The sequence below is a fragment of the Impatiens glandulifera genome, chromosome 8, assembly GCF_907164915.1.
Source record: "Impatiens glandulifera chromosome 8, dImpGla2.1, whole genome shotgun sequence".
Taxonomy (NCBI): Eukaryota; Viridiplantae; Streptophyta; class Magnoliopsida; order Ericales; family Balsaminaceae; genus Impatiens; species Impatiens glandulifera.
In genome coordinates, this window is record NC_061869.1 from 39,992,978 (window position 1) to 40,009,437 (window position 16,460).

Genomic DNA, 16,460 nt, shown 5'->3' on the forward strand with positions numbered 1-16,460 from the left:
GACGTCTCCTCAACAAGTATATCAACAATCTGGCCGAAAAGTTTAACAAATGCTGGTTCTTCAATTTGTCCCACAACAAAGATCTCAATAGGCACTACGGCCGGAGGCAAAACAGAGGTAGTAAAAAGAGGTACCTTTGCAACATGAGTTTTCTTCACTCTTGCTTTCTTTGCTTTGGATGCAACCTTAATAGTATCTCCAACAATAACACGCTTATGACTATTGGAGATTGCTTTCGACTCCTCAGCCCTCAACTTTCTTCTTTTTGCTAAAACAGGGAGTCGAGTGACAGTTGAGCACCATCACATAGTGGTCGACTAACCACTTGACTACTGAACGAATGAGTCTTTCTTGGACTCTTTAATGGCCTTCATCCTTAGGATATAGTTACCCATAGTGCTGCTGGTCATCACCCTACTTGTATGAACATTAGTAGCGGTGCCCGAGTTCACTTACAGGTGCTCAAGAAGCCTGCTTAGTTGCATAGAGAAGCCAACATTGGCTTCTTTAGCATCGTCACCATCAGGGTTAAAGTTGTGAAAAGAATGGACGACCAGTTGATGGCCGTCCACCTGGATATGGCCACCATTATTTCGAATCGCTCTTGGGTGTGGGCATCAAAGGATCCTACTATCGCTTGGAGAGATTTGAAGACAATATCGTTCAGGAGACAAAACTCTGATTTTAGGTACTTCTTCTTCCTATGAGTCTCAATAGGAACAAAGACGTCTGAAAAGACCATCTGCATTTCCGTTAGAACCTCAGCCGGAGTCTGCTCGAACTCTATAAGACCCTCTGTTGGAAGCTTAAAATGTTGAGTAAACAGATCTTCAGAGATGGAAACCTCCGTGCCCTTCACCGTTGCTTGATCGGTGTCTCCGAACACCTTGGAAGTCGCAAAGAACTCACGAACATCTTATTCGTGAACTATGAACAGACCGTCTAGAAACTTCCTCAGACAAGAAGCCTCTAGGGTTTTGAACATCTCTATCATTGCGGGCAGCCTCGAAGCATAAACCGATTCAAAGTCCACCTACATTGTATTTTAAGCGAAAGAAGTCAAAGTCATCTTTAGATATTAGAGAATAGGCGATGAAGAAAACACTGGATTGTAGAGAGAAGACAAAGAGTTCTAGAGAGAAAGCAAACATTTAGGGTTTTAGAAAATGCAAGTCGGTTAATGAGACGTCCTAGATACTCTTTATAATTGTTAACCGACACATGTCTTATAATTAAAATAAAGGACATCTTTAAAGAATATGCATGTAGTAATGAACCGTTGGGTGTGTTGGTCACATCTTTAATCATGACAGACACGTGTCTTCATGTAATTTGTTTATAAAGATATTTAAAAGAAAAGAAAAGATAAAATAAAATAAAATAAATATTTATTTTAATTACTCTAATTCAAAATAATTGGAGAGAAAATATTTTATTTTAAAATGTGACCGTTCACTTTCTAAGGGGGAGTTTAAACGACATCGTATTGATAAAATTAAGACAACTGTCCTACTTGACTTAAGACGAGTCGTCTTAAATACACTCAGACAAATGACTGACTATGCTGTCCGCATACCTTGCATTTGAGCTTAATGAGACGTCTGTTTTGAAGGCGTCTGATGACTTATAACACAGTTGTGTCAGTTGACGTCTGCCTAATAGTTTAACGTATATCTATGCCGAAATTACAAACTGCTTAGGCACAATCCGTCTGATGTATAGTGTCATCAAACGACTGTTCTTTCAGCATAATTTGAGACATCCGTCTTAACACGTCTGGCCTATCAACTTATTAACAAATTCACCTTCAATTTGTGCATAATAAAATAAAATAAATTTAAATATAAAAGACCCAAAATATTTCTAAAGTAAAAAATTTGTCTCGGGGAGTGCTTTCGTGAAGATGTCTGCCACATACTGATCTATTGAGATGTATTCTAGCTGAATATGCTTCTGAGCAAAATGCTCCCGGATGAAGTGATGTCGAATGTCGATATGCTTTGTTGTGGAATGCAACACCAGATTATAAGTTATTGTGGTAGAGTTGGTGTTGTCATAGAAGATAAGAGACTTGTCTGCCTAGATGTTGTAGTCTCTCGACTACTATTGAATCCACAGTAGTTGAGCACAGCAGCTGCCTGCAGCAAGGTATTATGCCTCTACTATAGACGTGGAGACAAACGTCTGCTTCTTGCTATTCTAAGAGATCAGACGAACATCAAGAAACTGACACGTTCCACTGGTGGTCTTCCGTTAGATCTTACAACTTGCATAATCTGCATCAGAGTAACTAAATAAGTTGAAACTGTAATCTGTCGGATACCAAAGTCCAACACATTGAGTTCCCTTTAAATATTTTGAAATACGCTTAGTAGCTACGTAATGAGATTGTTTAGGATTAGCCTGAAAACGCCCACACACGCCGATGATAAACAAGATGTCTAGCCAGCTGGATGTTAGGTAAAGTAGGGAGCCGATTATTTCTTGGTAAGATGTGATGTCAACACTTTGACCATCTTCATTTTTATCCAATTTTCTTTATGAGTTCATGGGTGTCGAGGCAGCTGAGCAGTTCTCCATTTTGAATTTCTTCAACAACTCCTTGGTATACTTTGCTTGATTGATGAAGGTTCCAACTTCAAGTTGTCGAACTTGAAGATCAAGGAAGAACGCGAGCTCACTCATCATACTCATTTCAAACTTATCCTGCATCATCTTAGAGAACTTCTCGCATAATTTGAGATTAATTGACCCAAATGTGATATCATCCACAGAGATTTGAACAAGTAAAATATGCAAATCTTTAATAAATCTAAAAAGTGTTTTATCTACTGTGCCTACAATAAAATCATGGTCAAATAAGAATTTAGTTAAAGTATCTTACCAAGCTCTAGAAGCTTTCTTAAGACCATATAAAGCCTTATCTAACTTAAAGACATGATTAGGTAGATAATGATCTTGAAAACTAGGCGGTTGTTCAACATAAATATTTTCATTAAGTACACCATTTAGGAAAGCACTTTTAACATCCATTTGACATACTTTAAAATTTTTAAAGGCTGCATAAGCTAGAAAAATTCTAATAGCTTCAAGTCTAGCTATAGGGGGAGAATGACTCCTCAAAGTCAATTCCTTCTTCCTGTCTATAACCTTAAGCTACTAGTCTAGCTTTGTTTCTCACAACTAAACTATCTTCACTTAGTTTATTTCTAAAAACTCATCTAGTTCTAATCACAGATTGATCATCTTGTCTTGGAATTAGATGCCAAACTTTATTTCTTCCAAATTGATTTAAGTCTTTTTTCATAGTATTAATCCAATCTGGATCAAGCAATGCTTCATCAATTTATTTGGTTCAACTTGAGAAATAAATGCGAATTTTCAATTTCATCCATTAGTTGATTTCTGGTTCTAAGAGGTGCATTAGGGTTACCTATGATTAGTTCAAGTGGATGATTTTTGTTCCATCTGAGGTTTGGTCCTAAAGGGTCAGCCGTTTGATTAGTTGTGTCAGCAATATCTAGACTGTTAGCAGCATGTTGACTTTCAGTCTAGTTTTCTAGTTGAACTTTAACTGGATTAGTTTGCTGACCAGATGGATCAATTGGCTGATCAGACGTGCTATTTCTGATGAACTGGACCTCATTGTCACTATTAGATTGAAAATTAACAGCTTCCAACCTGTTAGCCACTTCGATGATTTCTTTCGAATTACTTTCAAAAAATTCATAAAAAATTAATATGGGTAGATTCTTCAACAGTTAATGTTTGTTTATTAAAAACTCTATACACTTTACTCACTAAAGAATATTCCAGCATTATGCCAGCATCTATTTTACCATCAAAAGCAGTCAGATGAGTTTTGTCATTGTTATGAATAAAATAGTTACATCCAAAAATTTTAAAATATGAAATTTTAGGAACTTTGCCATAGAAAATTTTATAAGGTGTTTTATTAAAACGTTTTTAATCATTGATTTGTTTTGAGTATAACATGTTGTGTTAATAGCTTCTTCCCATAGCTTTTGAGACACACTAGAATTAAGTAGCATTGACCTAACAACTTCCTTCAGTGTTATTTTCCTCCTTTCAACAACATCATTTTGTTGTGGAGTTCTAGCACTAGACAACTCATGTCTAATACTAGATTACTCAAGGAAAGAAGACATAATTCTGTTTGTAAATTATATTTCAGCAGTTTGATCCTTATAAAATAAGAAAATAATCCAAATAAATTTAGAATAATCATTAATTATAACAAGAGTATATCTCATTCCCCCTAAACTGGTCACTGGAATTGGACCAAACAAAACCATGTGCAATAATTCCAAACACATGTCAGATTTAATATTCTCTTTGTTTTTAAAAGTTTATCTAACATGTTTGCCCATCTAACAAGTAAGACAGATCTTATCTTTAGAAAACTTCAGTTTAGGAAGACCAACAACAAGATCTTTTGAACAAATGTTGTTAATTGTTTAAAATTTAAGATGATTTAATCTTTTATGTCTAAGCCAGTTTTGATCATTTTTAGCTAACATGCAAACAGGATCAGCCATCTTAGGCTTCAAGTTCATCTTATATGAGTTTCTTATTCTACTTCCTCTCAGTAGTGTGTTTCCTTGTTGATCTTTAACTATACATGAATGTTTTTGAAAATATACAGTGTATCCGTTCTCACACATCTAACTAATACTTATCAAGTTATATCATAGATTTTCTACTAACAACACGTTATTAATAGTAAAATTACTGTGGACAATCTTACCCTGACCCATAGTTTTACCTTTGCTGTTATCACCAAATGTGATTTTTGGTCCTGTACACTTTGTTATGTCAGTTAGCAGCCGTCTGTCGCAACCGTTGTCCAGATACCAAATAGACTAGACAACTATCCTAAGTTACCTACAAATATACATATTTACATCTTTGGTACCCAGCTTCATTTGGTCCATGGTTAATTAGTCATTTGAAGATCCATATTTGAGTTATTTTTATGGATCTTCCATTTTGTGTTGTAAATAAAGCATAAGATTTAGACTTGGCAGACGTATTTCTGCCAGCTGATGACCCCTTAGCTTTAAAAGATGATTTTTGATGAAAACCTTTTGACTTTCTGTCAATGTTTTGTTTTCCAGAACAGTTGGCTGCCAACTTCTCAGGCTTGAGCCAGCTAGAAGTTGGCTTAACATATTTAACATTATCTTTTAAGATTAAGTCACCACAGATGTGACTAATTCCAGTGTCATTCCAGTGTTAGTTAAAGTACTATTGATAAAGCTTATGAATTTAAGCTTGTCTTTAACTGGGTTTAACTTTTTATTGGATTCATATGACGAGTTGTTGTCAAATCCTAAACCAAATTTACATCCGACATGTCTTTGATGAGTAATCATCTGTGTAACAACTTTTCAGATTTTGTCTAAGAACTAATCATATAGTACAATCTTTGGTTTTCAGCAGAAAGAGTTTTGATCGTTTCTTTGAACTTCTCATTCTCAGATGAGAACTCATTTATTTCATTATTTTTCAAAACTTCAGGTTCATTGTTTTTAGATAAAAAACTTGTACTGTAAGATTTATTTTTCAAATTAATTTCATTAAAAGAGTCTGACAGTTTCTTGTACTCAATGACCATGTCATTGAGTGCAATGACTAGATCATCTCTTGTGAAGTTGTTAGAGGAGAAGTCAAATACCTCAATGCAATCAGCCATGAAACATTTGATACCCTCATCTTCACTTTTGCTTTATGAGCTGTCATCTGATTCACTATCAGCCCATTTTTTCTTGCTTTCCTCAGCCAACAAAGCTTTTTGTTCTTTTCTATTTCTTATATCATACTACTTTTTGTCGTCCCTCTTGGGTTTTCTGTAGTCGGCCTTGAAATGACCTAGTTTATCACAGTTAAAACATTCAAGTTACATTTTAATTCATTTTTATTGTTAAATCTATTAGAGTTAGTGTTAGGATGGTTCTTCATCAAGAATTTGCCAAACTTCTTGACAAAGAATGACATTCTATCGTTACTAATTTGCTCAGAAGATTTCACAACAGTAGCAGCAACATATGTCTCTTTAGTAGTCACCAACGCCTTTGTGATGGTCGACGTGGTTGGATCCTCTTCATTCCTTAAGTTTATTTTAAACTCATAGGCTTTTTGATCAGCGAATAAGTCTTGCAACTCAATCTTGTTGAGATCTTTGGTTTACCTCATCGCCATTGTCTTGTTGTCCCATTCACTCGAGAGAGCTCTCATGACTTTAATAACAACCTCTTTGTTGTTGTAATTCTTTCCCAGAGTGGGGAGTTCAATGATAATACTACTGAAACATTCATTGAATTTTGTCATTGTCTTTCTAGGACGCATCTTGATGTTGTAAAACTTCTGTGTGGCAACCATCAACTTGTTTATTTTAGTTTGGTCATTGCCTTCACAGAGTTGAGTCAGCTTCTCCCAAATCTCTTTGGCAATTATGATTGACTTGATCTTGCTGAACATATTCTTGTCCAGCGTATTATAAAGGATATATTTGGCCACATTGTCTAGGTTGGCCTTCCTCTTGTATTCAGTAGTACACTCATGTCTTGGCTTATCCTTCATTTCAGGAATACCATCGGTTGAGGTTGTGGCAATGCCGATCGTTTGGATCTTCATTGTCCTATCAGTGATGACGTACCACATATCGTCATCTTGAGCAACCAAGTGAGCTTGCATCCTTATTTTCCAATCATCATAATCTTCCTTGGTGAATATTGTGGTTTTATTTAGGAGAGACATGATTTGGATGATTTCTTTGCTTGAGAATATAAATTATTGCTCTGATACCACTTGTTAGGATCGACTATAACAATAGAAGGGGGGGTGAATAATGTTGTACAAAACTTGACTTTTAATTCAATTTTAATCCTGTTAGAGATTAAAATTTGTTTCTATTCTTCACAAATTGTTGCAAGCTCTTGAACGATTTCAAGTGAAGAAATGCTTGCTAGATTTGAAGTGGAAGATGCAAAATGGAAAGATGCGGAAAGTAAATAACACAAGACATGAATAGACTAGAAGACTTGCTAGATTTATGGATGTTCGGAGATAAAAACTCATATGTCACCCCTTCTTCTATTTGCAGAAGGATTCCACTATAAGACTTTGGTTTATATAGCTCTTATACAAACCCAGTCAAAACTCAGGACTTAACAACTTCCTGTTCTGAACTCCTAACACTCACTTTGTTGAACATACAACTTTTCGTTCAACTTACAAGAATGAATATACTCTCAGCTTATATAATGTATTATTTTTTTCAATTAAAGAGAGAGTAAGAATTTAGAGCTCGTTGATTATGTAAATCCATAATTGTGTAACGTGTCTAAGAACTGGGGGAGTCAACGACAACAGTCGACTCTGTTACGTAGATACGTGTCGACTTTCTAATGGTTGAACACTTGGTGGTAGTTGTAATAAGCTGACTAGGAAGTCTGCTTATAGCGAATTCTGTTGTCCACTATGTCGATGAGCTATGCAGATAAGAAGAGCTCTTCTTCAGACGACTGCAGAAGCAAGACTACTGCTAGCACTTCTTTAGACTGCTGGTGAAGTAAGACGTCTTCTCGCGCTTCTTTAGACTGCCGCTGAGGCAAGGCATCTACTCGCGCTTCTTTAGACTGCTGCTGAAATGACAACTTATTTTTGTTTTTATACATTGTACCTCGGTCGGTAAACTGAATATTAGAGTTTCGAAAGATTATTTTTTTCATGTATAATGCCTTTGTCAGAGTATACCGATAGTTATAAATTTAAAAATGGGGAAGAAATAAAAATTAGAAATAAATGAATTTGGTGTTTGATTTAACATTTCAATTGATATAATTGTTATCAGTGAGACATATTGTGTCATCAAAGGTAAATTAAAATTAGTGATGTTATGTTGTGTCATCACTAGGAGTGTAAACGAGTCAATGTGCTCGTGAGTAGCTCTGTCAAAGCTCGATTCGAGCTTGGTCCGAGTTCGAGTAGCTCGATTATAAAATCGAGCTCGAGCTTTATATTTATTGTTTGATTAGCTCGCGAATAGCTCGTTATATAATATGATTAATAATATATATATATATATATATATAACAAATCAAATCCTAATTTCTCTTCTCCTTCCATTCTCATTTTGTTATATATATATATATATACAACAAATTAAATCCTAATTTCTCTTCTCCTTCCATTCTCCTTTTGTTATATATATATATATATATAACAAATCAAATCCTAATTTCTCTTCTCCTTACATTCCCAAACAACCAAACTCATATCTCTCTTCTCCTTCCATTCTTGTTTTGTTCTCCTTCCATTCCCGTTTTTTCCTCCATTCTCAAGACAAAATCATCTCTCTTCTCCTTTATTCCCAAATGGCCAAACCCCTCTCTCTTCTCCTTTTATTTTCAAACGACCAAACTCATATCTATCATCTCCTTCCTCAATCTTTCAGATGATTGATTCTTAAAAAGACCTCGAAGTATCTATTTTTTGGATTCTATTAACGGAGAAATTCGTTCATTATCTTACTCTTTCATATTTCGAACCTTATAAAATTTGAAGAAGAATATATGACTAGTGTATTATATTTCCAAACTTTTAATATTTGTGTTGAACATTTTTTAAATATTTAATTTCAGTTTGTAATTTTTAAATGAAATATTTGTGATTGAATGATTATCTTTAAATTATGTAATTGTATTTATATTTCTTAAATAATGTTGTGATTATATAAGTGTAGTTTGTGAAATATATAGTATATTATGTTTGAAATATTATTTAGTAGTAAAATATAATTTCAATTTAATTTCGAGTATTCGAGTTCGAGCTCGAGTAGCTCGAATTGTAATCGAGTCGAATAGAGTATAATTTTTGGTACTCGATTGAATTTGAGTAGTATGGTACTCCGCTCGACTCGACTTGACCCGTCTACTCCCACAGTCATCACAGAAATTAAAATTAGTGATATATGTTATGCAAATTAACCTTTTAGTTACTAAATATTTATTAGGTTAGATTATAACTTTAATTTCTGAATTATTTTATCTTAAAATATTGTATTATTATTTTCAAACAAAAATAATAATTAATAATATTATTAAATAAAATAAATAAATTTAATTATTATTAAAAAAATCAACTTTAAAAGAAACTGTAAAAAGCCTGAAATTAAAATGAAATTGACCGTTTTAAAAAGAAGTTATGAAAATCAGATCATGTTTTTTCTAAATCTTAAATTTTAATTCTTTCTATTCATAACTTAAAATAAGTTTCAATAAATACTAGTAACAATGAAATAAATAAAGAATACACAACATTTAGTTTGCATGATTAAGAAAATAATGTAATATTGGCGTGAAACTCTTGAAAATTTGGCTTGGAATTCCACGACGGCTTATCAAACTTGTGAAATTAGCCCCTCAAATCTATATGGAACCAACATCCCCTAAACCGTCAATACTTTGATCGACGATAACAAAACTCAACACCCTCTCATATATAGAGAACTGTTAAATAGTGTACATTATAAGAAAGTTAAGGATAATAGTCTTGTTAGAATGTCCCCTCCTAAATGTAATAAACTCCTTTATACAAGAAGAAGATTTCGAAAGTAAAGTAGAACGAGTAAAAACGATCTTTCATTTTACTTTGATATAAACTTCGAAATGTAACACTTCTTAGAAAACGAGGAAGAAATTGTCTCTTTTACAAAAAATACAATGGATATAAACCTAAATAAGACCAACAATTTTAAAATCGTTTTACTTGGTCAAAATTTGAACCAAGAAGAACGTCTTGAGCTAATTGAGTCGTTAAAAGCCAATAAGGATGTTTTCACCTTGTCACACAAGAAAATTCCAAGTATCGACATGAAAATCACACGACAACACTTTTCCTTTTATCCATATGCTAAACCAATAATGCAAAAACTTAAACGAATGAAAGATGATGTTGTTAATAATATAAAAGAAGAAGTCCAAAAGCAACTTGAAGCTAATTTTCTTGAGGTAGTGAATTATCATATATGGATAGACAACGTAGTTCCCGTTTTAAAGAAAGACAAGAAAATACGCATATGTGTGGACTATTGGGATCTAAATAAGGTTAGACCTAAAGGCCACTTTCTGTTACCTCACATGGACATACTTTTTGATCATGAACTTTTATCTTTCATAAATGGATGCTTAGGATATAATCAAATCCTGATGGCTCTGCAAGACAAGGAAAATACCACATTCATAATAGAAGTAAGTACTTTATGTTATCGTGTCATACCTTTCGGTCTGAAAAACATGGGAGTAACTTATCAAAGGGCAACTACCATGATCCTTCATGACATGATCCACAAAAAAGTGAAAGTCTACATCTACGACATGATCGTCAAATTCAAGGATCGAAAAAATCTTTCAAAGGATTAGGAAATATTAATTATGACTTAATCTGAAAAAATGCACGTTTTAGTTAGAACTAGTAAAACATTGGGCTTCTTAATCACCCAAAGAGTAATCGAAACCAATCCCTCTAAAATAAAAGTAATAACGGCTATGCCAATACCTCTAAATGAAAGAGAGTCTAGAGTATTTCTCGAAACAATTGTCTAAAATCGTTTTACTTGGTCAAAATTTGAACAAAGAAGAACGTCTTGAGCTAATTGAGTCGTTAAAAGCCAATAAGGATTTTTTCACTTGATCATACAAGAAAATTCTAGTTATCAACATGAAAATCACACGACATCACATTCCCCTTTATCCATATGGTAACCAATAATGCAAAAGCTTAGACGGATGAAAGATGATGTTGTTACTAATATAAAAGAATAAGTCCAAAAGCAACTTATAACTAGATTTCTTAAGGTAGTGGATTATCATATATGGATATATTAATTATGACTTAATCTGAAAAAATGCACGTTCTGAGTCAGAACTAGTAAAACATTGGGCTTCTTAATCACCCAATGAGTAATCGAAGTCGATCCCTCTAAAATAGAAGTAATAACGGTTATGCCAATACCTTTAAATGAAAGAGAGTCTGGAGTATTTTTCGAACAATCCAATACATTAGCCAATTCATCAGCAAGCTTACCACGACATGCGATCCATTGTTTAATCTTCTAAAGAAGGACCAAAAATTCACGTGGAATAAAAATTGTCAACAAGCATTTGACAAAATTAAGGATTATCTAAAATCCTCTTCCATACCCATGCCACCTAGACCCTCCAACCCTCTCATACTAAACCTTATTATAGCAAAAATAATAAAGTGAAGTCTTTTGGCTCAAGAAAATGAGGATAAAATCGAGACAATTGTTTACTACATCAGTAAGAGAATGACTGATATGATATTAACTACACTCCAACGGAGAAAGTATGTTGGACATTAACATGGATCACCAAGAGTTTACGACACGACTTGCAGGCTCATTCTATCGAGTTGGTATCTAGATTGTATCGTATCCATTTCTTATTACAACAAACACTCCTATCGCCCAGGCTAGCCAAATAGATGATGATATTCGAATATGACATAGCATATAAGATACATAAATCTATCAAAAGAAGTGTTGTTGCGGACTTTCTAGATGACCAACTCATTATTGTTGAGTTAGAAGATGATATAAAATTCCCTGATGATGGAATTATGAATGTCACATCAGACACATGGAAATTGATGTTTGATGGAGCTTCGGGAAAGCAAGGTTATGGAATTGGAATTTTGCTAGTTGACGATAAAACTTTAATACTCCATTACCAACAACGAGGACAAGTACGACATGCCTCTTAGGTCTCAAATTGACATACGAAAAAAGGGCAACCAAATTAGAAGTAATTGATGACTTTAATTTGGCCATATCCCAAGAGAACGACACATGGAAAGTAAAAGGAGAAAATTTATAACTCTATCATGCCCACCTGACTATACTCGTGAAAACATTTAATCAAGTATCATTTTTCATGCCACAAGAAGCTAAAACCTCTTTGTAGATGCTTTGGCTACTCTTGCAGCCATGACTCAAATTCCCAACGGAATTAAAGTCAAACCGTTTAAGATTAACAAAAACTAAAGTGTTCTTTTGAAAAAGAAACAATAACTTTTTACGAAAGTTTTATGAAGCCATGTATGATACTCTCAAAAAATACATAGAGTATATAGAATATCCGTCCCATTTCGAGCAAAGGAACGACGAGTATTGCACCAATATTACACTAATTATGCTTGGATAGCAAACAAACTCTACAGACAATCTTTCAATGGTCAAAACATGCTCTGTGTAGATGTTCTGGAGTAGAAAAGAATCATACAAGAAGTAAACGCATGGACATGTGACCCACATGTGAACGAAATTTCTTTAACGAAGAAAATACTCTGCATAGGATATTATTGACAAAACTTAGAATAAGAATGTTTGAGCTATGTAAGGAGTCATCATCAGTGCCAAATCTATGTTAACTTAAAGCATACTCTGACATCACTCTCTATAATATGACATTTATCCCCATGCTTCAAACGGACACGGGATTATACTCATAGCCATTGACTACTTCACCAAATGAGTTGAAGCAACTTCTTACAAAATCTTGAAATCATCTCACGTGGCAAAATTCATCCACAATAGCATCATCGTTAAATATGGAGTCCCTCATGCTCTAATATCAGATTAGGGTCGACACTTCTAAACAAAAGTGTTGTAATTGATCGATGAATTCAAGATCACTCATCATAAGTCATCTCCCTACAAACCACAAACCAATGGTGTGGTCGAAGCAGAAAACAAAAACATGATTAGGATCATCTAAAAGATGACTACCACATATGACTTATGGGGATATCGTACAACTACTCGAACCTCGATAGAAAAACACCCATACTCACTTGTTTACGACATAAATGTTGTACAACCAATTAAAATAGAAATCCTAACTCTAAGAATGCTATTAGAGAGTCATATTATCGAGAAAGATTGGATCAAATCTCGATACGATCAATTGACATTAATGAAAGATAAGAAGTTAAATTCTTTGTGGAAAACCTAAACATACAAAAAACGGATGTTAGATACCTTCAACAACAAGGTAAAACCCATGAGCCTCAAAGAAGACGATCTTGTTCTCAAACAAACCCAAGAACTCTTAGACCCAATGGGCAAGTTTCGTCCCCAATAGGAAGGATCCTTTCTAGTCAAGAAAATACTCTCTAGAGGAGTAGTTTGTCTATCTATAGTAGAAAGCAAAGAATTCATTGCCCCGAGCAATCTCGATGCGCTCAAAAGATATTTTGTATAATATCAAGATATGCGGAGAACAATTAGAACTCAACCTTAAAAGGAGATTTTTTCAACATAATCCGACCCAATTTTGTAAAACTTTCATCACTAACCAAAGAATTCCAGTCCAAACTATGAAAGACCTAATTCTACTTAGTATAAAAATAAAAGAAGAAGAGAAGATACATAGGCAACCTACATTTTTGTAGGCCCGATCTGAAATAAATAAAATTCTCAGTCCTTTCACGAAGAGATAAAAGAAAAATTTTGAGAAAGAAGAAAAGCCTAATCCCTGCTATGAACATATATGGAGGATCTTATGAAACAAGTAGGGGCAAATCACACAGCATCACTTCTTTCCAAAATGTGATAATCTTAAAACAAAACCCGACGATTTCATAATAACTCCGATAGAAAGGATATCAGTCATAAGCTCTTTATGGTGTTAAACGGCTACCCGAAAGAGTAACTCTCCAAAGAAGATTTTTGAGAAAAATAACCGGAATAATCCCACACCAAAAGAAAGACCGAGAGCCACAAATTGAGAAAGAACACCTCATCACTCTTATACAAGAGAAAATAGAGGTTTATAACTAAATGCTTTGGGAAGATAAAAAACCACAAACTAAAAATGCCAAAAAAAATGAACAGAATAAACCTAGAAAATCTCTACTAAAAGAGTGAAAAATATTTTTCTGTTGATTGAGGTATTGAAATCACAATTCGTTGCTCACTTCGACTCTTGTCTTGATTGTTATGACAATAACATAATGTATCGATTCCAGCAGATACACTTCAAAAACTAAAAAACAACTCAAAGATGTTGAGATATTGAAATCACCATTCTTTGTTCACTTAGACTCTAGTATTGATAGATACGTCAAGAGGAGATTATATTGATTCTACTAGATATACCTAGAGTGAACTAAAGAAAAAAATGTCCCTTTCTCCAAACACATGAGTTACCTATTCAATAATAAAACTAGAAACCGCCGACTAGAGGATTAATACTAGTTGTGAAGGTCACTTCGAAAAAAGAGGAGAAAATGATTATGTTGAAAAAATCCATTAAAAGGAAATAGAAACCAAAATCGGTACTACAAAAGAAAAATAAGTAGTCGAACAACCAAAACCCTATCTGTTGATAGGTACATGATATCGTTTTTATAAAATTCAACCAAACCCTATTTATCAATATGAATAGGTACCCGAGATCATTCGTACATGATCCATCCCAAAACGCTATATGTCGATAGACACCTGATATCGTTTTTATACATTTCAACCAAAATCCTATTTCTCAATAGGTACCTGAGATCATTCGTACATGATCACACCCAAAACCCTATATGTCAATAAGTACTTCATATAGTTTTTATACGATTAAACCAAAACCCTAATTATCAATATGATAGAAAAATTAAGCAAGTTAATTTTCAAACCGGCTACACATTACAAGTTTTGAATATTTATTCTAAATAATCAAAAAGGGAGAAATTGATAGAAAAATTAAGTAAGTTAATTTTGGGACCGGCCACACATTACAAGTTTTGAATATTTATTCTAAATAATCAAAAAGGGAGAAATTGATAGAAAAATTAAGTAAAATTAATAATCAAACCAATTCATCACTCTAAGTTTCGGATTTATTAATAAAATTTTCTCATTTTTAAAGTCTCCGGTTATTCATAATATCTTTCTTTCCAGTTTTTGACTTGAATAAACATAAGACTTCATGTTAAACGAAACTTCCGGTTAACAAGCTTCCGGTAAATCAAAACCTCAAATAAAACTGAAAAAGTTTGAAAAACTTACCGCTCACGGTTTTACCGCGCACAAAAATTACCGCCCATTGTATTCTCCGCATTTACCGCCGAAAGTTACTGCAGTAACTTTTGGAGGGAAAATTGTCGCCAAAAACATAACCAAGTGACGGTTCATCTTCCAACCGGTCGAAACCACCTCCTATATAAGTTCAAAACAGTCCATTTTCTACACAAGCTTTCTCTCTCTAAAATATCAAAATCTTAAAAATCTCTCTAACTTCCGTTCATCGCTGTTCTTCATCTTCTTCATTCACAAAATCAACATGGCTCTAGTTAAAGCACCATTTCAATACATGTTGCAGGTCGATTTCAGCGACATCGACAAACACGCCGCGAAGGAGAACAAGGCCGTGCTGCAATCATTAAGAGATTCGGGATTGGAAACGTTCTTGTCTGGTCCGTTCATTGTGCACCCGACGAAAGTTATGGAGTTTCTGGCGACGACGACTCTAACGAAGAGGACGGTCTCCGCCACCGTAAGCGGCAAAACGGTTAACATCACGGAGGAGCTCTTCTCTGAAGCACTCGGTTTGCCGAATACTGGGCTGGACTTCAAAACAAGCCTAACAGACGCAGAAACGAACGTGGTTCGGTTGGTCATATCGGCTGACGACCAGGATCTGGTGACTCACTCCAGCCGGAAGAACAAACTCAAGCCGGAGTTCAAATGACTGTTGAACATAATCTCTCGTTCACTTCAGGGTAGAGGAGGTAACTTCGATAACCTGACCAAACTAAAGTTGAAAATGATGATAGCAATTGTCCGCGGTGACAAGATAGACTCGGGAACCGTTCTGTTCGAACAGTTCTGCGAAATGGTAGTGAAGAAGGATGGCCGGGTTCAGGCCTTCGCAATGCAAATAGTGAAGATTCTTAAGTTCCTTAATGTGGAACTTGGTGAAGGTGAACCGCTTTCATCCGCTAATATTCTTAACTCTAAGCTAATGAACAAGAAGTCTGTCAAAGCGGCTAAGCCGAAGTCCTCCAGAATGAAGTCATCAAAGGGAACCAGCTCATCCGCACCGGCTGGAGAAAGTTCGAAATAAGAAGATCCCAAGGGGAAGGCGGTTCAGGCCGAGGCCTCTCAGAAGAAAAAGGGGAGGAAGAAGACATCCGCAAAGAAGAGCTCCAACAAGCCGACGGATTCCGAGAAAACTCTTTCCTCGGATCATTCGCCAAAGAGAACCGCAAACATCCTTCAGCCCATTCCCATCAGCACAGTTCATCCCATTCCAGTCGACTCTCCACCATCCAGGCAAGCCGAACCCTCGGGGAGCCAAGAAACCAAGTCAACATCGAAGGAGGCAGAAGAGGTTAGTATTCACTCTGAAAACTCCAAGTCCCCG